Raw genomic sequence first — 12,333 nt, 5'->3', positions numbered from 1 at the left:
ACAATTTGTAGAAAAGTTTATACTTTCCCCTTGACATCTATGTTCTTTGGAAGGAAGTTTCAGTGCACAGCAGATTCTTAAGGATTTAGAATTCTTCTGCGTGGGCAATTTAGCTATTTTCCACCAATTATTAATTTATTCAATCATTTATTTATTTCAATATAGACTCAGGGATATTTGTTTTATACTCTTGGTTACAATCTATTACTACTTTATTTTCTTATTCTTCTGATATTCCAATTATGCGCAAGTTACACCTTTAGAATTTGTCCTGCGTTTCTTAGATGTCTGTTCTATTTTTTTTTTTTTTTTTTTTTTTTGTGAGGAGATCAGCCCTGTGCTAACATCCGCCAATCCTCCTCTTTTTTTTTTTTTTTTTTTTGCTGAGGAAGACGGCCCTGGGCTAACATCTGTGCCCATCTTCCTCCACTTTATATGGGACGCCGCCACAGCATGGCTTGCCAAGCAGTGCGTCGGTGCGCGCCCGGGATCCGAACCAGCGAACCCCAGGCCGCCGCAGCGGAGCGCGCGCACTTAACCGCTTGCGCCACCGGGCCGGCCCCGTCTGTTCTATTTTTTTAAAGTTCTTTTATTTTCTTTTCACTTAAGTTTGGGAGATTTCTGATGACTTATCACAGTCACTGATTCTTTCCTCAGCTGGGTTGAGTCTACTGATAAGCCAATCAAAGATGTCCTTCTTTTTTGTTACAATGTTTGTGATTTGTAGCACTTCTTTTTGATGCTTTTTTAAGTTTCCATCTCTCACATTGCCCAGATGTTTGTTCACTTTTACCATTAAGTCCCTTAACATATTAATCATAGTTATTTTAAGTTTCCTATGTGATGATTGCAACATCTGTGTCATACCACGCCTGATTCTAATGATTGCTTTGTCTCTTCAGTCTATGTTTTTTATTGCATTTGGCATGCCTTGTAATTTTTTTCAAAAGCTGGATATCTTGTATCAGGTAATAGGAATTGAGGTAAAAATGTCTTGAGTGTGAGGACATATGGAGATCTGGCTAGAAGTGAGGTGTGTTTAATATGTTCTGTAGCTACAGGGGCCAGAGGCTTCAACTTCTCTAGTGTCCTGCTTTCGTCTTCCTTCTTGCCTTTGGGATTTCCTAATGCCACCTCCTCAGAGAGGGTCGTATCTTGCAGTTATTTCTGCTGTAATCCACTGTCGCTATACTGGAGCCCTCTTGGTGTGATGATGAGGTGTTGGTGGGAGAGATATTCTATAATCTTCCAAATAAGTCTCAGTGTTTTAATGGACCTGTGTCTTAGGTTTATAACTTTTACAAATGTTTCTTCAGTGGTATAGCTTTGTTTGTTTTCCTTCTGTTGCCTATTTCTTTTCCTGGATTTAGCATTCTCTATATATTCTCTTGAAATCTTGACTCCTGTTTAGTACTTTTTTTTTTTCTTTTTTCTGAGATATGAAGGATAGATATGGCTGGAGTGGAAAAATGTCCTTCCACAAACTGAGTTAGGCTTTTGCCAAATATTTTCCTCTGGAGCATAGGTATTTGTTCTGATAAGGCTCTGGACACATTTCACAATGATTATTTGTCCTGCCAAAAATTAATATTATGTGCTGTCATGGCATCTGGTAAAATCAGGAAGGCCTAGACTTGTTTAACCCAAATTCCCCTCTGTTTTAAAGGTAGTGGGAATTTGTTTTAATCAGCTGAGGTAAAACATGCTGACACAGACATGATTGTCATGCAGGAAGAAGTTTTATGCTCACAGATTCTTAGAAACAGGAGGCACAGCACACTACACAGGGCCACACGGGGAAGCACCAGGGTTGATCAGGAGACAGAGGGAGCAAGGGGAAAACATGGGCAAGCATCTTTACTGTGGTTTCCTCAGGAAGGAACAGATGAGGCAGGGTGAAAAGCTAGCTTAGAATTGGCTATTTTAAATAATTTCTGTGGTCTTAGGGGTATACGGACCATCCCTAGTAGTCCAGTACCTGGTCCTGATGCGATTAGGACAGGGGAATAATGGCCTGAAGTATAAGAACTCAATAAATTTAGAGGGTGTGGGGTCTGAATTGGTTGGTTTGAATATGAAAGCTGTGCTCACAGCCAAGTCCCTTACTGTCTCTAGGAATTGACCAGCCCTGGGAGGGGCAGTTCCTCCAGGATGAGCAAGGCTCAAGTGTCAAAGCATAAAACACAGAAACTAGAAAACTTGGTTAATATACCCTCCCCACTCTAATACCTTGGATAAGGTCCCCTACTTAACCACCGTCCCTGTCAAATGGACCAAATACAGCTCCTGTTTATCTCTAAGTAGTGGGTTTTAGTTCCCTGCCAGCTGACGGAATTATTCAAACAAGTCAATCCCATCCTTACGAAGGAATTGAGGGGCACCCCTTCCTCTTGCTACTGTAAAGTCTGCCTCCTACAGCCCTTGATTTTTCACTCTGTTCCCAAGTGAATCTCCCATGTATTCCTGCATTGCTTGTGGTGTCCTCCTCTCTTGGGCTGTGAGTATATGTGATTAGTAAATCGCTGTCCAGCTCCTATGTTAGTGACAGCTGTTGTGTGCTTGGCCATCTGCATAACCCTAGAGTGGAATCCTTCCCTCACTAGTGGGGTGAAGAGGAAGTGATCAAAACACTCTCCATGACCAATTCAGGGAGGGATGCTTATTGGATCATCACCTGGAAAGAGTGCTCATAATACTGTGGAAATTCTCAGGAGTTTCTCACACTCATACTAGTCCATATTCGTCTTTCAGCAATTTTCTAAAATTACTATTTAAGTGTTCCTATCAGTTTAGGGCTCCAATGGCTTCTAATCCAGGGAAACATATCTGGCCTCTTTCTTCCTGGATGATCCTTTGCTCCAGATTTTGGGGTGATGGTTTTCCCTAAAACCTCAGTTCTCTGATGGGTCCAAGAAAAGTCATTTATGTTTAGTTTATCCAACTTTTTCTTGTCGTAAGGATAGAGTAATTACTTCTAAGCTTTTTACAAGGTGGAGCTAAAACCAGAGGTCCCAATTCATTTATTTTTTCTCCTACTGTAATCTCATTTTTTCACCATTGAAATTCCTCTTAGCAAAGTCACAACTGTCTTCATGTCTAAATTTAATAGATATATTCCTCTCCTTACCTTAATCTCTTTGTGATATTTAAAACTAAGTCCTCCTTCTTGAAACTCTTGCCTTGCTGAATTTCTAAAATACCATGATTATGTTTTTCCTCTCTTAGGTTCTGCCATTGTCTATTCTTTAAATGTTAGTGTTCTCCAGATTCCATCTTCAATCCTCTTCACTTCTTCTTATACTCTCCCTAGGTAACTTCTCCTGCTCCCTTGTTCTTTGAAAGCTCTTCGACTTTAATCACTTCTAAGATCACTTTTATCTTAATCCTTTTCCTGTGTTCAGATCTCTCTACTACACTACCATTCTGGATCTCCATCTGAATGTTCAGTATTTTGGATTTGATACATCCCAATATGAAATAAGCATTTATTTTCTACACTGACCACCCCAACTGATATTTTCTTATATTTCTGTATCTCTCAAAGGCTCCACTAGGCATCAATCACACAAATCGTAAATCTCAAAATTTTATTTCACTTCTTCCTTGTCATCTAATCAGTCATCATGTCTTTCAGTTCAGTAACATGCTCTCCAAATCCACTGCCACTAATCTCATCTCCCACCGCTATTCCCCTAACTCAGTGATTCACAAACTTCAGTGTGCATCAGTGTCACCTGGAAGGCTTGTTACAATGCAGATTGCTGGGATGGAGCCTGTAGTTTGTGATTTGGTAGGTCTGGAATTGGGCATGAAACTTTGCGTTTCTAACAAGTGGCCAGGTGATTCTGATTTTGCTGATTTGGAGACCACACTTTGACAATCATTGTCCCAGATTATTACAATAGCCTCCTAATGAATCTCCCTGTTTATATTCAAGACTTCTTCCAAGCCATATTCAACTCCTCAAACACAAACCTGCTTAAAATGTATAATTGCCCTTAGCATGGCCTGGCGCATGTTCAGTGTTCAGTGTTTTGTATAAACAAAATAGGCATTAGAGGAGAATCTGTTAGAGAGAAGGATTTGCATGGGAAGAATTGAGACACATTTTATGCTGGCACTAGGGTGGGGTGAGGGGAGGGACAGGGCACAGCATTAGTTGCAATAACATTTTAAGGAATCAAAGACTTTCATGGAAAGAAGTAAAATTTTTCTGTGTACGAGCCAGTGAGAAAATTAGCTGGATTGGAGCAAAATGATTATACTAGACTGATCTCCTCAAGGACGGAGAGGAACTTAGTATCTTAAACATTTTATTCTGCTTCACAGTGTTAAAGAAATCTGGATTTACTTTTGTACTTTCACCCATTTTTCCCAGTTTGAATATTTGTTTTAGCATTTGCCCATGTAGCTTTTTAGAGCTCAAGAAATATATATATATATATTATACATATATGTATAATACATATAGACATAATAAGCATGTCTACTTATTCAGCTTGTATCTAGAAAATTTTTCCATTAAAATTAGCTCAAGGACTTTATTTAGTGTGCTACCACAGTCAAGAATATATTTGTTATATCCCTAGAGTCTTAATATTATGATTTCTTTATGAAAAGAATTGTCGTGTGCTTGAAGCTTCTCCTTCAAAGATCTTTTTTATGTGGAGCATAGAAACTTGTTTCCTGAAATATTTTTCCTCTTATTTAGGAAAATCCATGGTAAACTATTTGTCTCCTGTCCACAGAGGTGAATAAGTTCAAGAAAAATACAAAAGTAAAGAAGATATGTCTCCTAATGATGATAGTTGACCATTGTCCCCTGAGAACTGTGGATGTCAATTAGGATCTGTATCAGAATCTCATACAAAAATACACATCTCCCTTCCTCCATCTTCCACTTTCCTTCTGAGAGCTCATGGTGGAGGGGAGGGGTGGTCTTTGTTTTGAAACTACTTCCAAAGTAGTTCTAATCCATCCTCTGGAAGAGAACTGACTTAGATTGTTGGGTCTTAGACTTTTGTTTTTAATAGTTCAATTTTTTTTTCTTTTTTGTTTGGGGGAAATGTAGTGTAATTGACCTTTAATTTTGATCAGTAAGGGCATTGAAATGAAAAAAACTAAAACTAAAACATAAACTACCATATGTTATCACCATCTCTTCCAACTGAAAGATTTTTTTTTTTTTTTTTGTGAGGGAAGTTAGCCCCGAGATAACATCCCATGCCAATCCTCGTCTTTTTGCTGAGGAAGGCTGGCCCTGGGCTAACATCCGTGCCCATCTTCCTCTGCTTCATACAGGACACCGCCACAGCATGGCTTGACAAGTGTTGCGTCGGTGTGCGCCCAGGATCCAAACCTGCGAACCCCGGGCCGCTGCAGCAGAGAGCGCACACCCAACTGCTATGCCACCGGGCAGCCCCCCAGTTGAAAGATATTTTGATACGAAAATGTAGGTAGAACACACTCCCAGAATAAGAAATACTCCTTTAAAGGAAAAAAATGACAATGAAAAATCTCACCACTTTGTCCTCACTTTGTAGGGGACCATTGGAAATGTCATTAAGGACCAGCACTTTTTCTAGCATCTGAGAGCCATTGCCCTAGATAAGTCAGCAGCCTCCAGGAAAGAAAGTTAACAACACCTTTGCTTTCGTAACCCTTTATTTTAATTTGTCATTTTAAAGCTTTGATTTTCCTGTATGTCATAGTAGCCTATTTTGCTTCAATTAAGCATTTTCTTTCCTGTTTTTCTCTGTTCTGCTTCAGGGGAACCATTCTCACTGCTAAGAATTCACGGCATTAGATCAGATGGTCCTTTCTTTCTGTCCTTCACCCAGTGGCAGGTTTAAAACCCTTTGATGATTCAGCTCTATAATATTTAAAGTTCTGTTTCAAATCTTTCAAACTCAGGGTTTTAGGAAATAACTAACTGCATGGGAAGGCAAGAGAAGAGTCTATTAAAATCTACAATCCTCTTAGTGACCCACTCACTGAGTCTCTCAACAAATCTGTTCAAGTTTTTCCCTCTGCTGAAAACAAAGAAAAAATCAAATGGGAAGCTAAAACCCTACCAAGACAAATCTAAGAAGAGCCCACTCAGAAATAAGCCTTATTAAGAGAAAATATTGTAAGTGCTACTTATTTTGTACTCTCTGAGCACAACAATCTCAAATTTAACAGCTGAGTGGGGTCCAGCCAGTTCAGGCAACTCTCTTTTACAATACCTGAAAAGACTTTTATATTTAGGATTCTATGAATATGGAAGAAAAACTAAGGCTGCATTCTGTACTAAGAGCCGTATACCGTTTACATACATACAACAAACTTTCAAGGCTATACAAGATTTCTGAAATCAGTTTCCTTTTCCTCTTTGCTCATTGATTACCATAATCAATGGTAATTGAACAGGTGTAGCCGAGAGGATGCTTCAGTCTTCTGTTTCAGTCTTCCCCTTCTTCTGTGCATGACATTGATCTCATTCATCCAGGTCAGTTGAACTTATTCTACTAAATTTTAGTTTTTGTTTATGTACTTGCTCAAAGACTAGTTATTAGATACTTGCTCCTCAACAGCTAGTTTCTGTGGAAGGCTTTGTCTCCTTTCAACATCCTTGTTTATTGTTAGTTGGGCCTGCATAATCCCCAGCTGTCTGTATCTCTAAGCTGCGCATTTTAAGTGTCTCTTCTTCGGGGATCAATGCCCTTCTGTGCACTAAAGCAATGGTCTGTGAGGAAGGAGCAAGTCCCTTTTGACAAAAAGAGTGACTTTCTGTATGAATGAAAGCTGGAAATATATTTACTCATTTCTGTAGGACCATGATTATAACTATATGGTACCATTAAATGTCTCTTCTCCAACCCATCCCAGCCCTTCCAAGTAGTAGTGGTAGTAATGACAAGTATACTAACAAGAAGCATTTCTATAGTGCTTCCTATGTGCCAGGCACTATTCTAATGCTTTATTTTTACTAATTAATTTAATATTTAAATAACCCTCTGAATTGGGTACTGTTATGCCCGTTTAATAGTTATAGAAGAGGAATCGGAGGCACGGAGAGCTCAAGCGCAGAGATGTCAAGGTCTCCCACATGGTGGTAGAGCTGATATTGTGAACACAGGCAGTCTCGCTCTAAAATCTGATTCTTTGACCGTTATTCCTTACAGTGAGAAAGACATTGCTTTTCAATCACTCTGTATCCAAAAATCATACTTCTTACATTTTTTTTCAGACAACGAGCTTGGGACCAAGGCGTATTATAAGAGGTAATAATCAGCTTGTAAAATGTCTGGACCCTGAGGAAGCCGAGTTTAGAGAGCACAGATTTGAAGTCAGACATATAAAGATTTAAATATTGGGTGTTACTTCTAGATGAGACTGTGGGCAAGTTTCTTAACTTCTCTAGTCTGTTTTCTCATAGTTATGCAAAACAAAAACCATTTCTTAGGGTGTTATGAGCTGGAGTACTAAGAGGAAACAGCAGCTAAATAGCTGAATTGGTAGCAAATTTGAGCTGATATGCTACCCTTTCTCACATGTGTTTGTTTAACCAATACGTAGACTATTCTGTGCTGTTTTAGGTGCTTTATTTATGTCAACTCATCAAAGCCTCATATAACAACTCCATGAAAAATTATCATTATCATCAAGCCTAATTTACAGATGAAAAAGCTGAGACACGGTGTGGTTAAATAGTTTGCCCAGGGTCAGACAGAGCTGGGATAAGAAGAGCTGGGGTAAGCAGAGCTGAGATTCAAATCCAAGCACATTGGTGCCAGGCTGTTTCTAGCTACTATGCCTTGCTGTTTAATACTAGTTAAGCCATGGAATGAGAGGCTGTTTGGCATTCTGGCATTCATGCCTTTGCATAAAGAAGGGGGTAGGGACTGTAACCCAAAGTGCTTAAGAGGTGTTTTGGTTTGTAATGTACAGATTTCAGGTGTACATCATTATAGTTCAACTTTGATAACATGTATGCATTTACATAAAAAAAAGAAGTAAGAAATATTTGTGGGCAGGCCCACACTGAGTGGTATAGCTGGAACTAGAAATGTTCTCTTATCCAGCCACAGCTTTTTGTTTCAGTTGCAGTAGTCATAACTTTGGAACCTAAAGATAACACATAGAATTGATCAATTTGGAATTTGGTCCAGAAAATTCAGGACCTAGGCTCACCATGGCTATACCACGCTGCAAATGGTATGATCATTCCCGTATCATATCACTGCACAATGATAGATAAGCTACGCTCACGTTGCACTGTACTCTTAGGTAGAGAGAGAGGCAGTGAATAAGACTGAAATGGGATTTTCTGATCGGTTTGTTAGTGAAATATCTGAAAGCGTTTTCCACAACAATAACAAAACGCTCCTGTTCTCATAACATAGACAAATTCCAGCTGATGATTACATTCCACCTAATTAAAAATTCTTTCTCTAATTTCAGATTCTCCATGTTTATGATGCTCTTTACCTTCTGTCCTAAATCACTGTTTACCGTGTGTTCCTGTTGCTAAATTCCTTACTGCATTTCTCTCTGGAGGTGGTTGTATACCGATAATGGTTAAGATAATTCTATATGTAAAGTATGCAGGGAATATGTAAATATTTGTACTTTAACTCTGGAATAAATCCAAATTAAAATGTATAAATATATTGTTTCCAGAACTGTTCTCAAATGCCTCACAGTCAAAACTCCTTTTGAATATGCAGTTGAAGATTGGACACATAGTTGTAATTATTTATTAATCATTCATTTAATATTCCCCAAGCTGCTGTAAAATGTCTGAGGAGACATGCTGCTAAGAATAACTTGCTCAGCACTGCAGTACAATGCAGACAATTTTCCACAGGGAAAGAAAAAAAGAAACGTATCTTTTCACCTATTGCCGAGCAAATCGCTAATGACTTTGCCCATTTGAGCTAAGAAGTAATTAGTGGTATGGGATAGAGGACAAGCATATCAAGAACTTGACAATGTGTTCCTGCTTATGTACTGATATGCCCATTTTGGATTTAGCTGTATTTCTGTACATTTTATGAATATCCTTTATTTCTATCATGTTACTTTTGGTAACTTGCTTTTCTGAAATATAATTTAAAAATAATGGCCGTATTTTCTATAGACACAAATTGTAATTGCATGAATAATAATAATAAAAATCCTAAGCCAATTAGGTGCATATATTAATTTTTTTTGGATGACAGCTTAATCTGACTTTTCTTTTTTCTGTAGTAACTAAGGCCTGAGCAGTACAGAGGCTCATCCCAGCCTCAAAGTATCGTAATGCTTACAGCCAGTGGCAATGGCTTAATGGGTTAATCCCTGGCATCAAAACCTTGGCATTATTTTAAGGCTCTAAGTGGCTTCAAGGCCATCTGATTTTCTTTCCTGATGCAATCTAGAAACATTCGAATGGTGGCCTAATCCAATCTTTCAAACCTCTGAGATAGATTAACGTGTAGCTTTCCCAGGCAAATTTTTCTGGAGTTTAACTACCCTAAAAGTGGAACAAAAACATAATCAAATGTACAATCTCATCTTTTGTTCCAGGAAAGATGGCAAGTTAGCTAATGTTTACTTCTGTGATGTGTTAACTGGCATGGGTCATTGGACAATCTTAGAATCTGAGAATTCAGGATGTTAGAGATCATCTATTCTGGACACTTGAAAGGCAGTCATCCAGCCTGATGGAAGAGGGACAGGAATATGCTGGAAAGAAGTGGTCACAATCTCAACAGTCAGTCATGCTTGTAGTTGTTGTCATTTTATAACTGTACATTCTTGGCCCTGCCTGCTGCTGCTAATGGTGAGTCATTACTGTGGAAAAAAAGTTATAAGTTTATACTTATAAAATACCTTACACAAAGCTTATGAGTGGTATTCCAAGGCATATAAGGCAGCATTCCAAGAAACAACAAATTCTGAAAACAAAATAAGTCATTAAATAGGCAATTTTGACATGTGATTCTATGTAGTGCTACTGCCTTGCTGTAGGATTTCTGAATAATATGGTACTTAAGCACAGCTCAATAATGTTCGCTATCGCTTCCCAGTGTTTGAATATTCACTACAGGCCACAGTTCTTTTAAATACTTTAACAGAGGATGAGCAAAGAGAGAAAGATGTGAATGTTGTGTGGAATACTCTAAATGAAATCAGAAATTGATTTAGAATCTGAATTAGCAAACGTAATATTGACTTCAATGGCAAAACCAAAATCAGAGTAAGGAGAAAAGACACTTTCATCCTTAAAAAAAGAAATGAGCTTATACAAAATAACATATACTCTAATGCCCATCTTGAAGATGCTTTTGGAACCATTCTTAAAAATTCAGTAATGGAAAATGCAAAATGAAAGAAGAGGTTCTATGTCTGGAACATTTTTTATAAAACAAGATCAATGCTATCAAGGAATTAATGCTTTTTGTATTTTAAAATTTCATTTAAAGAATAATAACTTAAGGGGGTGTGACATCATCAAGATGGTGACATGGGTCATTCTTAACTTCACTTTCCCTAATAAGAAGACCAACTAGGCACTATGCATAGACAGGACACAATTGTGAAGTTGCAGAACCCAGGAGTGAATCTGAAGCACTCCCCTGGATGACAGAGACTGTGAAAGACTGCATCAGAAGGGTGAGAGGAGTAGTTTCACTTTGATCACATCACCGCTTCCTGGGATGGGGGTGGGGGTGCGAGGCATAGCACTATACTGAGAGGGGCCTCCTGGGCCTATGGTTTCCCCAGTGGGAAAAAGAGAACCCAAGGTGGACATCCAGCTTCCCCAGAATTGTGGGACACTTCCCAGGAGGCTCACTCAGGTCCTACCTCACAGGGATCACTGGGAAAATCTGTGGCGCTCAACCTCTCTATCTGCGGTTGAGATAAAGACAGAGAAGGTGGATGGGGCTTACAGCAACCAGCATTTACATCTTGGCAGACTGTATTCCTGCTTTCAGCGGCACCTGAGCAGAGATCCCAGCCAGCAGCTCTGTGAATCAGCAGAGTCCAGCTAGCGGCCCAGTCAGACCAGGGAGTTCAGTTGATATTTTGGCCTGATTTGGACCTCCAGCCACAGGCCATATTGGCCATGGAGCACATTCTACAGCCCTGCCTGGGCAGGGGAGCAAATTCACAGTTCTGCTCAATTGCTAAGCATAGCATCCAGATCCACTGCTCCAGGAATCGTGGCCACAACACACTGCAGCTGTGGAAGACATCCTACGGCTCTACCAGGCAGGAGCCAAGCCAGCAGCCCTGCCCAACTGTTGAGCATAGCTTCTGGCTTTGCATACCTAGGGAGCCTAAAAAGCAACCTTGAGGAGGCTTGGAGCCCAGCCTACAACCCAACCTAGCAGTGGAGCGGAGCATAGGGCCCTGACCAATTGCTGAACAGCCTGAGGCCTTGCCCAAGCACGGGGCCCAGCCAGTGACCCACCTCCCCCTAATCATGGAGCATAGCCTGCGGCCCCACTTAACCAAGAAGCCAGGATAGTGCCCCTGTCTATCCACAGAGCACAGTCACCAGGCCCACCTAACTGCAGGTATAGCTAGAGGCCCCACCAGACCAGAAGCCTGAACAGCAACCTCTCCCAACAGTGGAGCACAGCCAATGGCTTATCCAATTGTAAAGCCCAGCCTGAGCCTCTGCCCAATTTTGAGGCAGCCTGCTGTTCTGCCTGTTTGCAGAGCAGTGCCTGAGGCCCCATTTGACTGTGAAGCCCAGAATGCAGCTCTGCCTAAATGCAGAGTCCAGCCAGCAACACCGTCCAGGTTGGGGAGGACAGCCTGAAACCCCACCCAACCAGGAGGGATTGCAGAGGATAGCCTGAAACCCGGCCCAGGTGCAAAATCTAACCAGTGGCACTGCCCTGCCACTGTGACTCCACCCAACCAGAAGTGATTGCAGAGCCCAGAGAATGGCCCCATGTAAACGTGAAAAACAGCCAGCAGCCCTGCCCAGCCAGGGAGCACACCCAGCAGCACTGATTGACCACAGAGAGCAGCCAGCGGCAACCTCCTCCCAAACCTAAGAGCAGGGGCTGTGGTTTTGTCCAACTAGAGACCCTGATAGCAAGCTTTATCTGCCCACAAATGCTATTAGCTGACCCATTCAACACCCCAAGCTGAGCTGGCTGGTGAAGCTCTTTCCCTGCTAAAATGAAACCTATAAAGTCTGCCAGAGGAAACTGTTTACTCAAATGTGCAGATACCAATGCAAGGATACAAGGATCATGAAGAATCAGGTAAACGTGACACCACCAATGGAAACTAATAAAGCTCCCATAACTGACCTTAAAGAAATGGAGATCATTGAACTGTCTGACA

Source organism: Diceros bicornis, chromosome 4 (genome assembly GCF_020826845.1).
Source record: "Diceros bicornis minor isolate mBicDic1 chromosome 4, mDicBic1.mat.cur, whole genome shotgun sequence".
Taxonomy (NCBI): Eukaryota; Metazoa; Chordata; class Mammalia; order Perissodactyla; family Rhinocerotidae; genus Diceros; species Diceros bicornis.
Note: the sequence above shows the minus strand (reverse complement) of the source record.